The sequence below is a fragment of the Brienomyrus brachyistius genome, unplaced genomic scaffold, assembly GCF_023856365.1.
Source record: "Brienomyrus brachyistius isolate T26 unplaced genomic scaffold, BBRACH_0.4 scaffold94, whole genome shotgun sequence".
NCBI classification, from domain to species: domain Eukaryota; kingdom Metazoa; phylum Chordata; class Actinopteri; order Osteoglossiformes; family Mormyridae; genus Brienomyrus; species Brienomyrus brachyistius.
Window position 1 is genome coordinate 354266 of NW_026042369.1, and position 14064 is coordinate 368329.

Here is a 14064-nt window from a genome sequence, read left to right on the forward strand (position 1 = left end):
CAAGGAATAAATTACAGACTTTCTGTAGCATGTACTTGTCAAAAATGATCTGTCTCAGAATATCTTCATGAACTGAACGATGGAAAAAGGTCAAAGTCCAAGTGGGAGTTTCCAATTTAAAATGCAGATTAGAGTCAATTTTAAGAATTTTCATTAGATAAAATTTTACAACTCTCCGGTTAGGGTTAGGGCTAGGATTAGGGTTAGGGTTTTTACAATTCTCCAGTAATCTTTTCTGGACCTAATTATTTTGATTCAAGGATTCAATTCCTCGCTTCCTTTAGTATTTAAGTGTCAAAAAAAATTCTGCATGACATTTTAGTCAACTGAATGATGAAAGAGGGTCAAAGTCAAAGTGGGAGTTTCCAATTTAAAATGCAGATTAGAGTCAATTTCAAGCATTTTCATTAGATAAAATTTTACAACTCTCAGGTTAGGGTTAGGATTAGGGTTAGGGTTTTTACAATTCTCCAGTAATCTTTTCTGGACCTAATTCTTTTGATTCAAGGATTAAATCCTCGCTTCCTTTAGCATTTAAGTGTCAAAAGAAATTCTGCATGATATTTTAGTCAACTGAATGATGAAAGAGGGTCAAAGTCCAAGTGGGAGTTTCCAATTTAAAATGCAGATTAGAGTCAATTTCAAGCATTGTCATTGGAGAAAAAAAATCACACTTCTCTGCTAATCTTTCCTGGATCAAAAGTTTTTGATTCAAGGAATAAAATACAGACTTTCTGTAGCATGTACTTGTCAAAAATGATCTGACTCAGAATATCTTCATGAACTGAACGATGGAAAAAGGTCAAAGTCCAAGTGTGAGTTTCCAATTTAAAATGCAGATTAGAGTCAATTTTAAGAATTTTCATTAGATAAAATTTTACAACTCTCCGGTTAGGGTTAGGGCTAGGATTAGGGTTAGGGTTTTTACAATTCTCCAGTAATCTTTTCTGGACCTAATTCTTTTGATTCAAGGATTCAATTCCTCGCTTCCTTTAGCATTTAAGTGTCAAAAAAAATTCTGCATGATATTTTAGTCAACTGAATGATGAAAGAGGGTCAAAGTCAAAGTGGGAGTTTCCAATTTAAAATGCAGATTAGAGTCAATTTCAAGCATTTTCATTTGATAAAATTTTACAACTCTCAGGTTAGGGTTAGGGTTAGGATTAGGGTTAGGGTTTTTACAATTCTCCAGTAATCTTTTCTGGACCTAATTCTTTTGATTCAAGGATTAAATCCTCGCTTCCTTTAGCATTTAAGTGTCAAAAGAAATTCTGCATGATATTTTAGTCAACTGAATGATGAAAGAGGGTCAAAGTCCAAGTGGGAGTTTCCAATTTAAAATGCAGATTAGAGTCCATTTCAAGCATTGTCATTGGAGAAAAAAATCACACTTCTCTGGTAATCTTTCCTGGATCAAAAGTTTTTGATTCAAGGAATAAATTACAGACTTTCCTTAGCATGTACTTGTCAAAAATGATCTGTCTCAGAATATATTCATGAACTGAACGATGGAAAAAGGTCAAAGTCCAAGTGGGAGTTTCCAATTTAAAATGCAGATTAGAGTCAATTTTAAGAATTTTCATTAGATAAAATTTTACAACTCTCCGGTTAGGGTTAGGGCTAGGATTAGGGTTAGGGTTAGGGTTTTTACAATTCTCCAGTAATCGTTTCTGGACCTAATTCTTTTGATTCAAGGATTCAATTCCTCGCTTCCTTTAGTATTAAAGTGTCAAAAAAAATTCTGCATGACATTTTAGTCAACTGAATGATGAAAGAGGGTCAAAGTCAAAGTGGGAGTTTCCAATTTAAAATGCAGATTAGAGTCAATTTCAAGCATTTTCATTAGATAAAATTTTACAACTCTCAGGTTAGGGTTAGGGTTAGGATTAGGGTTAGGGTTTTTACAATTCTCCAGTAATCTTTTCTGGACCTAATTCTTTTGATTCAAGGATTAAATCCTCGCTTCCTTTAGCATTTAAGTGTCAAAAAAAATTCTGCATGATATTTTAGTCAACTGAATGATGAAAGAGGGTCAAAGTCCAAGTGGGAGTTTCCATTCTAAAATGCAGAGTTGAGTTAATTTCAAGCATTTTTCATTGGAGACTCAATTCTACATGTCCCCGGTCATCTGTTCTGTATCAGATACTTTAGATTCAAAGACCTAAATACAGAACTGTGGTACAAATAACATTTGAGTCAGCATAGCCATCTGATATTTTCCTCATCTTCACATATAACCATAAGATGCTTGTACCAGGCTCAGTCTTTTCCAGTGAAAGAATGTCATGCTGCTTTATATTTTTCTGATTATTCCAATCATCTATACTGAACAGGTTTCCTCCTAACGTCCATTCCTTGAGAAGTATTGCAATAGTTTCATTTAGGAATATTCCACATGGTGTCCAATACCTCAATAACGTTTTGCACAACCAGTTGCACTGTTGCACTTCACACTTAGCCTGTCTTACCTCCTATTATCACTTCTATTTCTTCTATTGCACTGTCTTGTGTCACACTGTTTTTGCACACTTGCTCTTTATGTAGTCCTGTGTCGATGTAGTGTTATACATAGTACCATGGTCCTGGAGGAATGCTGTCTCATTTCACTGTGTATTGTATCACTGTATATGGTCAAAATGACAATAAAAGCCACTTGACTAGACTCTATCATTGCATGCAGTTTGATTAAGTTAGGAACCAGGGAAACCAAGCAAAATATGGAACGCTTCACGAATTTGCGTGTCATCCTTGCGCAGGGGCCATGCTAATCTTCTCTGTATCGTTCCAATTTTAGTATATGTGTTGCCATAGCAAGCACAGATTTACCAACAGATGAAAGAATATATAGGTGTGGAAGCGGTATGAGCTTTCCTCATGTCGGTGGCAAAGCAATGCCTATGCCCTGGCCCTATATTCTGCCAGAACATAAATATGAAGACAGCTGACGTGCTGCGAAATATTTCTCTCAAATGTAACTTAACAATTAGGTGTCAAAAATTTTCTGCCTCAGAATGACTTTGTCAAATGAAAAATGAAACAAGGTGAAAGTACAAGAGGATGTGTCCATTTTAAAATGCAGATGAGACTCAATTTCAAGCATGTTCATTGGAGAGAAAAATTTACAATTCTTGGGTAATCTTTTCAGGATGAAATTTTTTTGATTCAAGGACAAAATTCCACGCTTCCCTTAAAGTCAATTTTAAGAATTTTCATTAGATAAAATTTTACAACTCTCCGGTTAGGGTTAGGGCTAGGATTAGGGTTAGGGTTTTTACAATTCTCCAGTAATCTTTTCTGGACCTAATTATTTTGATTCAAGGATTAAATCCTCGCTTCCTTTAGCATTTAAGTGTCAAAAAAAATTCTGCATGATATTTTAGTCAACTGAATGATGAAAGAGGGTCAAAGTCCAAGTGGGAGTTTCCAATTTAAAATGCAGATTAGAGTACATTTCAAGCATTGTCATTGGAGAAAAAAATCACACTTCTCTGGTAATCTTTCCTGGATCAAAAGTTTTTGATTCAAGGAATAAAATACAGACTTTCTGTAGCATGTACTTGTCAAAAATGATCTGTCTCAGAATATCTTCATGAAGTGAACGATGGAAAAAGGTCAAAGTCCAAGTGGGAGTTTCCAATTTAAAATGCAGATTAGAGTCAATTTCAAGCATTTTCATTAGATAAAATTTTACAACTCTCAGGTTAGGGTTAGGGTTAGGATTAGGGTTAGGGTTTTTACAATTCTCCAGTAATCTTTTCTGGACCTAATTCTTTTGATTCAAGGATTCAATTCCTCGCTTCCTTTAGCATTTAAGTGTCAAAAAAAATTCTGCATGATATTTTAGTCAACTGAATGATGAAAGAGGGTCAAAGTCCAAGTGGGAGTTTCCAATTTAATATGCAGATTAGAGTCAATTTCAAGCATTGTCATTGGAGAAAAAAATCACACTTCTCTGGTAATCTTTCCTGGATCAAAAGTTTTTGATTCAAGGAATAAATTACAGACTTTCTGTAGCATGTACTTCTCAAGAATGATCGTTCTCAGAATATCTTCATGAACTGAACGATGGAAAAAGGTCAAAGTCCAAGTGGGAGTTTCCAATTTAAAATGCAGATTAGAGTCAATTTTAAGAATTTTCATTAGATAAAATTTTACAACTCTCCGGTTAGGGTTAGGGCTAGGATTAGGGTTAGGGTTTTTACAATTCTCCAGTAATCTTTTCAGGACCTAATTCTTTTGATTCAAGGATTCAATTCCTCGCTTCCTTTAGCATTTAAGTGTCAAAAAAAATTCTGCATGATATTTTAGTCAACTGAATGATGAAAGAGGGTCAAAGTCAAAGTGGGAGTTTCCAATTTAAAATGCAGATTAGAGTCAATTTCAAGCATTTTCATTAGATAAAATTTTACAACTCTCTGGTTAGGGTTAGGGCTAGGATTAGGGTTAGGGTTTTTACAATTCTCCAGTAATCTTTTCTGGACCTAATTCTATTGATTCAAGGATTAAATCCTCGCTTCCTTTAGCATTTAAGTGTCAAAAAAATTCTGCATGATATTTTAGTCAACTGAATGATGAAATAGGGTCAAAGTCCAAGTGGGAGTTTCCAATATAATATGCAGATTAGAGTCCATTTCAAGCATTGTCATTGGAGAAAGAAATCACAATTCTCTGGTAATCTTTCCTGGATCAAAAGTTTTTGTTTCAAGGAATAAATTACAGACTTTCTGTAGCATGTACTTGTCAAAAATGATCTGTCTCAGAATATCTTCATGAACTGAACGATGGAAAAAGGTCAAAGTCCAAGTGGGAGTTTCCAATTTAAAATGCAGATTAGAGTCAATTTTAAGAATTTTCATTAGATAAAATTTTACAACTCTCCGGTTAGGGTTAGGGCTAGGATTAGGGTTAGGGTTTTTACAATTCTCCAGTAATCTTTTCAGGACCTAATTCTTTTGATTCAAGGATTAAATTCCTCGCTTCCTTTAGCATTTAAGTGTCAAAAAAAATTCTGCATGATATTTTAGTCAACTGAATGATGAAAGAGGGTCAAAGTCCAAGTGGGAGTTTCCAATTTAAAATGCAGATTAGAGTCAATTTTAAGAATTTTCATTAGATAAAATTTTACAACTCTCCGGTTAGGGTTAGGGCTAGGATTAGGGTTAGGGTTTTTACAATTCTCCAGTAATCTTTTCTGGACCTAATTCTATTGATTCAAGGATTAAATCCTCGCTTCCTTTAGCATTTAAGTGTCAAAAAAAATTCTGCATGATATTTTAGTCAACTGAATGATGAAATAGGGTCAAAGTCCAAGTGGGAGTTTCCAATATAATATGCAGATTAGAGTCCATTTCAAGCATTGTCATTGGAGAAAAAAATCACACTTCTCTGGTAATCTTTCCTGGATCAAAAGTTTTTGATTCAAGGAATAAATTACAGACTTTCTGTAGCATGTACTTGTCAAAAATGATCTGTCTCAGAATATCTTCATGAACTGAACGATGGAAAAAGGTCAAAGTCCAAGTGGGAGTTTCCAATTTAAAATGCAGATTAGAGTCAATTTTAAGAATTTTCATTAGATAAAATTTTACAACTCTCCGGTTAGGGTTAGGGCTAGGATTAGGGTTAGGGTTTTTACAATTCTCCAGTAATCTTTTCTGGACCTAATTATTTTGATTCAAGGATTCAATTCCTCGCTTCCTTTAGTATTTAAGTGTCAAAAAAAATTCTGCATGACATTTTAGTCAACTGAATGATGAAAGAGGGTCAAAGTCAAAGTGGGAGTTTCCAATTTAAAATGCAGATTAGAGTCAATTTCAAGCATTTTCATTAGATAAAATTTTACAACTCTCAGGTTAGGGTTAGGATTAGGGTTAGGGTTTTTACAATTCTCCAGTAATCTTTTCTGGACCTAATTCTTTTGATTCAAGGATTAAATCCTCGCTTCCTTTAGCATTTAAGTGTCAAAAGAAATTCTGCATGATATTTTAGTCAACTGAATGATGAAAGAGGGTCAAAGTCCAAGTGGGAGTTTCCAATTTAAAATGCAGATTAGAGTCAATTTCAAGCATTGTCATTGGAGAAAAAAAATCACACTTCTCTGCTAATCTTTCCTGGATCAAAAGTTTTTGATTCAAGGAATAAAATACAGACTTTCTGTAGCATGTACTTGTCAAAAATGATCTGTCTCAGAATATCTTCATGAACTGAACGATGGAAAAAGGTCAAAGTCCAAGTGGGAGTTTCCAATTTAAAATGCAGATTAGAGTCAATTTTAAGAATTTTCATTAGATAAAATTTTACAACTCTCCGGTTAGGGTTAGGGCTAGGATTAGGGTTAGGGTTTTTACAATTCTCCAGTAATCTTTTCTGGACCTAATTCTTTTGATTCAAGGATTCAATTCCTCGCTTCCTTTAGCATTTAAGTGTCAAAAAAAATTCTGCATGATATTTTAGTCAACTGAATGATGAAAGAGGGTCAAAGTCAAAGTGGGAGTTTCCAATTTAAAATGCAGATTAGAGTCAATTTCAAGCATTTTCATTTGATAAAATTTTACAACTCTCAGGTTAGGGTTAGGGTTAGGATTAGGGTTAGGGTTTTTACGATTCTCCAGTAATCTTTTCTGGACCTAATTCTTTTGATTCAAGGATTAAATCCTTGCTTCCTTTAGCATTTAAGTGTCAAAAGAAATTCTGCATGATATTTTAGTCAACTGAATGATGAAAGAGGGTCAAAGTCAAAGTGGGAGTTTCCAATTTTAAATGCAGATTAGAGTCCATTTCAAGCATTGTCATTGGAGAAAAAAATCACACTTCTCTGGTAATCTTTCCTGGATCAAAAGTTTTTGATTCAAGGAATAAATTACAGACTTTCTGTAGCATGTACTTGTCAAAAATGAACTGTCTCAGAATATCTTCATGAACTGAACGATGGAAAAAGGTCAAAGTCCAAGTGGGAGTTTCCAATTTAAAATGCAGATTAGAGTCAATTTTAAGAATTTTCATTAGATAAAATTTTACAACTCTCCAGTTAGGTTTAGGGCTAGGATTAGGGTTAGGGTTTTTACAATTCTCCAGTAATCTTTTCTGGACCTAATTCTATTGATTCAAGGATTAAATCCTCGCTTCCTTTAGCATTTAAGTGTCAAAAAAAATTCTGCATGATATTTTAGTCAACTGAATGATGAAAGAGGGTCAAAGTCCAAGTGGGAGTTTCCAATTTAATATGCAGATTAGAGTCCATTTCAAGCATTGTCATTGGAGAAAAAAATCACACTTCTCTGGTAATCTTTCCTGGATCAAAAGTTTTTGATTCAAGGAATAAATTACAGACTTTCCTTAGCATGTACTTGTCAAAAATGATCTGTCTCAGAATATATTCATGAACTGAACGATGGAAAAAGGTCAAAGTCCAAGTGGGAGTTTCCAATTTAAAATGCAGATTAGAGTCAATTTTAAGAATTTTCATTAGATAAAATTTTACAACTCTCCGGTTAGGGTTAGGGCTAGGATTAGGGTTAGGGTTAGGGTTTTTACAATTCTCCAGTAATCGTTTCTGGACCTAATTCTTTTGATTCAAGGATTCAATTCCTCGCTTCCTTTAGTATTAAAGTGTCAAAAAAAATTCTGCATGACATTTTAGTCAACTGAATGATGAAAGAGGGTCAAAGTCAAAGTGGGAGTTTCCAATTTAAAATGCAGATTAGAGTCAATTTCAAGCATTTTCATTAGATAAAATTTTACAACTCTCAGGTTAGGGTTAAGGTTAGGATTAGGGTTAGGGTTTTTACAATTCTCCAGTAATCTTTTCTGGACCTAATTCTTTTGATTCAAGGATTAAATCCTCGCTTCCTTTAGCATTTAAGTGTCAAAAAAAATTCTGCATGATATTTTAGTCAACTGAATGATGAAAGAGGGTCAAAGTCCAAGTGGGAGTTTCCATTCTAAAATGCAGAGTTGAGTTAATTTCAAGCATTTTTCATTGGAGACTCAATTCTACATGTCCCCGGTCATCTGTTCTGTATCAGATACTTTAGATTCAAAGACCTAAATACAGAACTGTGGTACAAATAACATTTGAGTCAGCATAGCCATCTGATATTTTCCTCATCTTCACATATAACCATAAGATGCTTGTACCAGGCTCAGTCTTTTCCAGTGAAAGAATGTCATGCTGCTTTATATTTTTCTGATTATTCCAATCATCTATACTGAACAGGTTTCCTCCTAACGTCCATTCCTTGAGAAGTATTGCAATAGTTTCATTTAGGAATATTCCACATGGTGTCCAATACCTCAATAACGTTTTGCACAACCAGTTGCACTGTTGCACTTCACACTTAGCCTGTCTTACCTCCTATTATCACTTCTATTTCTTCTATTGCACTGTCTTGTGTCACACTGTTTTTGCACACTTGCTCTTTATGTAGTCCTGTGTCGATGTAGTGTTATACATAGTACCATGGTCCTGGAGGAATGCTGTCTCATTTCACTGTGTATTGTATCACTGTATATGGTCAAAATGACAATAAAAGCCACTTGACTAGACTCTATCATTGCATGCAGTTTGATTAAGTTAGGAACCAGGGAAACCAAGCAAAATATGGAACGCTTCACGAATTTGCGTGTCATCCTTGCGCAGGGGCCATGCTAATCTTCTCTGTATCGTTCCAATTTTAGTATATGTGTTGCCATAGCAAGCACAGATTTACCAACAGATGAAAGAATATATAGGTGTGGAAGCGGTATGAGCTTTCCTCATGTCGGTGGCAAAGCAATGCCTATGCCCTGGCCCTATATTCTGCCAGAACATAAATATGAAGACAGCTGACGTGCTGCGAAATATTTCTCTCAAATGTAACTTAACAATTAGGTGTCAAAAATTTTCTGCCTCAGAATGACTTTGTCAAATGAAAAATGAAACAAGGTGAAAGTACAAGAGGATGTGTCCATTTTAAGATGCAGATGAGACTCAATTTCAAGCATGTTCATTGGAGAGAAAAATTTACAATTCTTGGGTAATCTTTTCAGGATGAAATTTTTTTGATTCAAGGACAAAATTCCACGCTTCCCTTAAAGTCAATTTTAAGAATTTTCATTAGATAAAATTTTACAACTCTCCGGTTAGGGTTAGGGCTAGGATTAGGGTTAGGGTTTTTACAATTCTCCAGTAATCTTTTCTGGACCTAATTCTTTTGATTCAAGGATTCAATTCCTCGCTTTCTTTAGCATTTAAGCGTCAAAAAAAATTCTGCATGATATTTTAGTCAACTGTATGATGAAAGAGGGTCAAAGTCAAAGTGGGAGTTTCCAATTTAAAATGCAGATTAGAGTCAATTTCAAGCATTTTCATTAGATAAAATTTTACAACTCTCAGGTTAGGGTTAGGGTTAGGATTAGGGTTAGGGTTTTTACAATTCTCCAGTAATCTTTTCTGGACCTAATTATTTTGATTCAAGGATTAAATCCTCGCTTCCTTTAGCATTTAAGTGTCAAAAAAAATTCTGCATGATATTTTAGTCAACTGAATGATGAAAGAGGGTCAAAGTCCAAGTGGGAGTTTCCAATTTAAAATGCAGATTAGAGTAAATTTCAAGCATTGTTTTTGGAGAAAAAAAAATCACCCTTCACTGGTAATCTTTCCTGGATCAAAAGTTTTTGATTCAAGAACTAAATTACACACTTTCTTTAGCATGTACTTGTCAAAAATGATCTGTCTCAGAATATCTTCATGAACTGAATTATGAAAGAGGATCAAAGTCCAAGTGGGAGTTTCCAATTTAAAATGCAGATTAGAGTCCATTTCAAGCATTGTCATTGGAGAAAAAAATCACACTTCTCTGGTAATCTTTCCTGGATCAAAAGTTTTTGATTCAAGGAATAAATGACAGACTTTCTGTAGCATGTACTTGTCAAAAATGATCTGTCTCAGAATATCTTCATTAACTGAACGATGGAAAAAGGTCAAAGTCCAAGTGGGACTTTCCAATTTAAAATGCAGATTAGAGTCAATTTTAAGAATTTTCATTAGATAAAATTTTACAACTCTCCAGTTAGGGTTAGGGCTAGGATTAGGGTTTTTACAATTCTCCAGTAATCTTTTCTGGACCTAATTATTTTGATTCACGGATTCAATTCCTCGCTTCCTTTAGTATTTAAGTGTCAAAAAAAATTCTGCATGACATTTTAGTCAACTGAATGATGAAAGAGGGTCAAAGTCAAAGTGGGAGTTTCCAATTTAAAAGGCAGATTAGAGTCAATTTCAAGCATTTTCATTAGATAAAATTTTACAACTCTCAGGTTAGGGTTAGGGTTAGGATTAGGGTTAGGGTTTTTACAATTCTCCAGTAATCTTTTCTGGACCTAATTCTTTTGATTCAAGGATTAAATCCTCGCTTCCTTTAGCATTTAAGTGTCAAAAGAAATTCTGCATGATATTTTAGTCAACTGAATGATGAAAGAGGGTCAAAGTCCAAGTGGGAGTTTCCAATTTAAAATGCAGATTAGAGTCAATTTCAAGCATTGTCATTGGAGAAAAAAAATCACACTTCTCTGCTAATCTTTCCTGGATCAAAAGTTTTTGATTCAAGGAATAAATTACAGACTTTCTTTAGCATGTACTTGTCAAAAATGATCTGTCTCAGAATATCTTCATGAACTGAACGATGGAAAAAGGTCAAAGTCCAAGTGGGAGTTTCCAATTTAAAATGCAGATTAGAGTCAATTTTAAGAATTTTCATTAGATAAAATTTTACAACTCTCCGGTTAGGGTTAGGGCTAGGATTAGGGTTAGGGTTAGGGTTTTTACAATTCTCCAGTAATCGTTTCTGGACCTAATTCTTTTGATTCAAGGATTCAATTCCTCGCTTCCTTTAGTATTTAAGTGTCAAAAAAAATTCTGCATGACATTTTAGTCAACTGAATGATGAAAGAGGGTCAAAGTCAAAGTGGGAGTTTCTAATTTAAAATGCAGATTAGAGTCAATTTCAAGCATTTTCATTAGATAAAATTTTACAACTCTCAGGTTAGGGTTAGGGTTAGGATTAGGGTTAGGGTTTTTACAATTCTCCAGTAATCTTTTCTGGACCTAATTCTTTTGATTCAAGGATTAAATCCTCGCTTCCTTTAGCATTTAAGTGTCAAAAAAAATTCTGCATGATATTTTAGTCAACTGAATGATGAAAGAGGGTCAAAGTCCAAGTGGGAGTTTCCAATTTAAAATGCAGATTAGAGTCAATTTCAAGCATTGTCATTGGAGAAAAAAAATCACACTTCTCTGCTAATCTTTCCTGGATCAAAAGTTTTTGATTCAAGGAATAAATTACAGACTTTCCTTAGCATGTACTTGTCAAAAATGATCTGTCTCAGAATATCTTCATGAACTGAACGATGGAAAAAGGTCAAAGTCCAAGTGGGAGTTTCCAATTTAAAATGCAGGTTAGAGTCAATTTTAAGAATTTTCATTAGATAAAATTTTACAACTCTCCGGTTAGGGTTAGGGCTAGGATTAGGGTTAGGGTTTTTACAATTCTTCAGTAATCTTTTCTGGACCTAATTCTTTTGATTCAAGGATTAAATCCTCGCTTCCTTTAGCATTTAAGTGTCAAAAAAAATTCTGCATGATATTTTAGTCAACTAAATTATGAAATAGGGTCAAAGTCCAAGTGGGAGTTTCCATTCTAAAATGCAGAGTTGAGTTAATTTCAAGCATTTTTCATTGGAGACTCAATTCTACATGTCCCCGGTCATCTGTTCTGTATCAGATACTTTAGATTCAAAGACCTAAATACAGAACTGTGGTACAAATAACATTTGAGTCAGCATAGCCATCTGATATTTTCCTCATCTTCACATATAACCATAAGATGCTTGTACCAGGCTCAGTCTTTTCCAGTGAAAGAATTTCATGCTGCTTTATATTTTTCTGATTATTCCAATCATCTATACTGAACAGGTTTCCTCCTAACGTCCATTCCTTGAGAAGTATTGCAATAGTTTCATTTAGGAATATTCCACATGGTGTCCAATACCTCAATAACGTTTTGCACAACCAATTGCACTGTTGCACTTCACACTTAGCCTGTCTTACCTCCTATCATCACTTCTATTTCTTCTATTGCACTGTCTTGTGTCACACTGTTTTTGCACACTTGCTCTTTATGTAGTCCTGTGTCGATGTAGTGTTATACATAGTACCATGGTCCTGGAGGAATGCTGTCTCATTCCACTGTGTATTGTATCACTGTATATGGTCAAAATGACAATAAAAGCCACTTGACTAGACTCTATCATTGCATGCAGTTTGATTAAGTTAGGAACCAGGGAAACCAAGCAAAATATGGAACGCTTCACGAATTTGCGTGTCATCCTTGCGCAGGGGCCATGCTAATCTTCTCTGTATCGTTCCAATTTTAGTATATGTGTTGCCATAGCAAGCACAGATTTACCAACAGATGAAAGAATATATAGGTGTGGAAGCGGTATGAGCTTTCCTCATGTCGGTATCAAAGCAATGCCTATGCCCTGGCCCTATATTCTGCCAGAACATAAATATGAAGACAGCTGACGTGCTGCGAAATATTTCTCTCAAATGTACCTGAACAATTAGGTGTCAAAAATTTTCTGCCTCAGAATGACTTTGTCAAATGAAAAATGAAACAAGGTGAAAGTACAAGAGGATGTGTCCATTATAAGATGCAGATGAGACTCAATTTCAAGCATGTTCATTGGAGAGAAAAATTTACAATTCTTGGGTAATCTTTTCAGGATGAAATTTTTTTGATTCAAGGACAAAATTCCACGCTTCCCTTAAAGTCAATTTTAAGAATTTTCATTAGATAAAATTTTACAACTCTCCGGTTAGGGTTAGGGCTAGGATTAGGGTTAGGGTTTTTACAATTCTCCAGTAATCTTTTCTGGACCTAATTCTTTTGATTCAAGGATTCAATTCCTCGCTTTCTTTAGCATTTAAGCGTCAAAAAAAATTCTGCATGATATTTTAGTCAACTGTATGATGAAAGAGGGTCAAAGTCAAAGTGGGAGTTTCCAATTTAAAATGCAGATTAGAGTCAATTTCAAGCATTTTTATTAGATAAAATTTTACAACTCTCAGGTTAGGGTTAGGGTTAGGATTAGGGTTAGGGTTTTTACAATTCTCCAGTAATCTTTTCTGGACCTAATTCTTTTGATTCAAGGATTAAATCCTCGCTTCCTTTAGCATTTAAGTGTCAAAAAAAATTCTGCATGATATTTTAGTCAACTGAATGATGAAAGAGGGTCAAAGTCAAAGTGGGAGTTTCCAATTTAATATGCAGATGAGAGTCAATTTCAAGCATTGTCATTGGAGAAAAAAAATCACACTTCTCTGCTAATCTTTCCTGGATCAAAAGTTTTTGATTCAAGGAATAAATTACAGACTTTCTTTAGAATGTACTTGTCAAAAATGATCTGTCTCAGAATATCTTCATGAACTGAACGATGGAAAAAGGTCAAAGTCCAAGTGGGAGTTTCCAATTTAAAATGCAGATTAGAGTCAATTTCAAGCATTGTCATTGGAGAAAAAAAATCACACTTCTCTGGTAATCTTTCCTGGATCAAAAGTTTTTGATTCAAGAACTAAATTACACACTTTCTTTAGCATGTACTTGTCAAAAATTATCTGTCTCAGAATATCTTCATGAACTGAACGATGGAAAAAGGTCAAAGTCCAAGTGGGAGTTTCCAATTTAAAATGCAGATTAGAGTCAATTTTAAGAATTTTCATTAGATAAAATTTTACAACTCTCCGGTTAGGGTTAGGGCTAGGATTAGGGTTAGGGTTTTTACAATTCTCCAGTAATCGTTTCTGGACCTAATTCTTTTGATTCACGGATTCAATTCCTCGCTTCCTTTAGTATTTAAGTGTCAAAAAAAATTCTGCATGACATTTTAGTCAACTGAATGATGAAAGAGGGTCAAAGTCAAAGTGGGAGTTTCCAATTTAAAAGGCAGATTAGAGTCAATTTCAAGCATTTTCATTAGATAAAATTTTACAACTCTCAGGTTAGGGTTAGGGTTAGGATTAGGGTT

The 14064-nt window shown here is 34.4% G+C and overlaps 3 non-coding genes across 3 annotated transcripts; all 3 read right to left on the reverse strand.

The window, feature by feature from the left end:
• Nucleotides 1-2711: 2711 nt before the first annotated feature.
• Nucleotides 2712-2818, reverse strand: LOC125727345 (U6 spliceosomal RNA). Its single transcript, XR_007388707.1, has one exon. It is a non-coding gene; the product is annotated as a U6 spliceosomal RNA (small nuclear RNA).
• A 5775-nt stretch (nt 2819-8593) lies between these two features.
• On the reverse strand, nt 8594-8700 carry LOC125727346 (U6 spliceosomal RNA). Its single transcript, XR_007388708.1, has one exon. It is a non-coding gene; the product is annotated as a U6 spliceosomal RNA (small nuclear RNA).
• A 3628-nt stretch (nt 8701-12328) lies between these two features.
• Nucleotides 12329-12435, reverse strand: LOC125727347 (U6 spliceosomal RNA). Its single transcript, XR_007388709.1, has one exon. It is a non-coding gene; the product is annotated as a U6 spliceosomal RNA (small nuclear RNA).
• Between the last annotated feature and the right edge of the window lie 1629 nt (nt 12436-14064).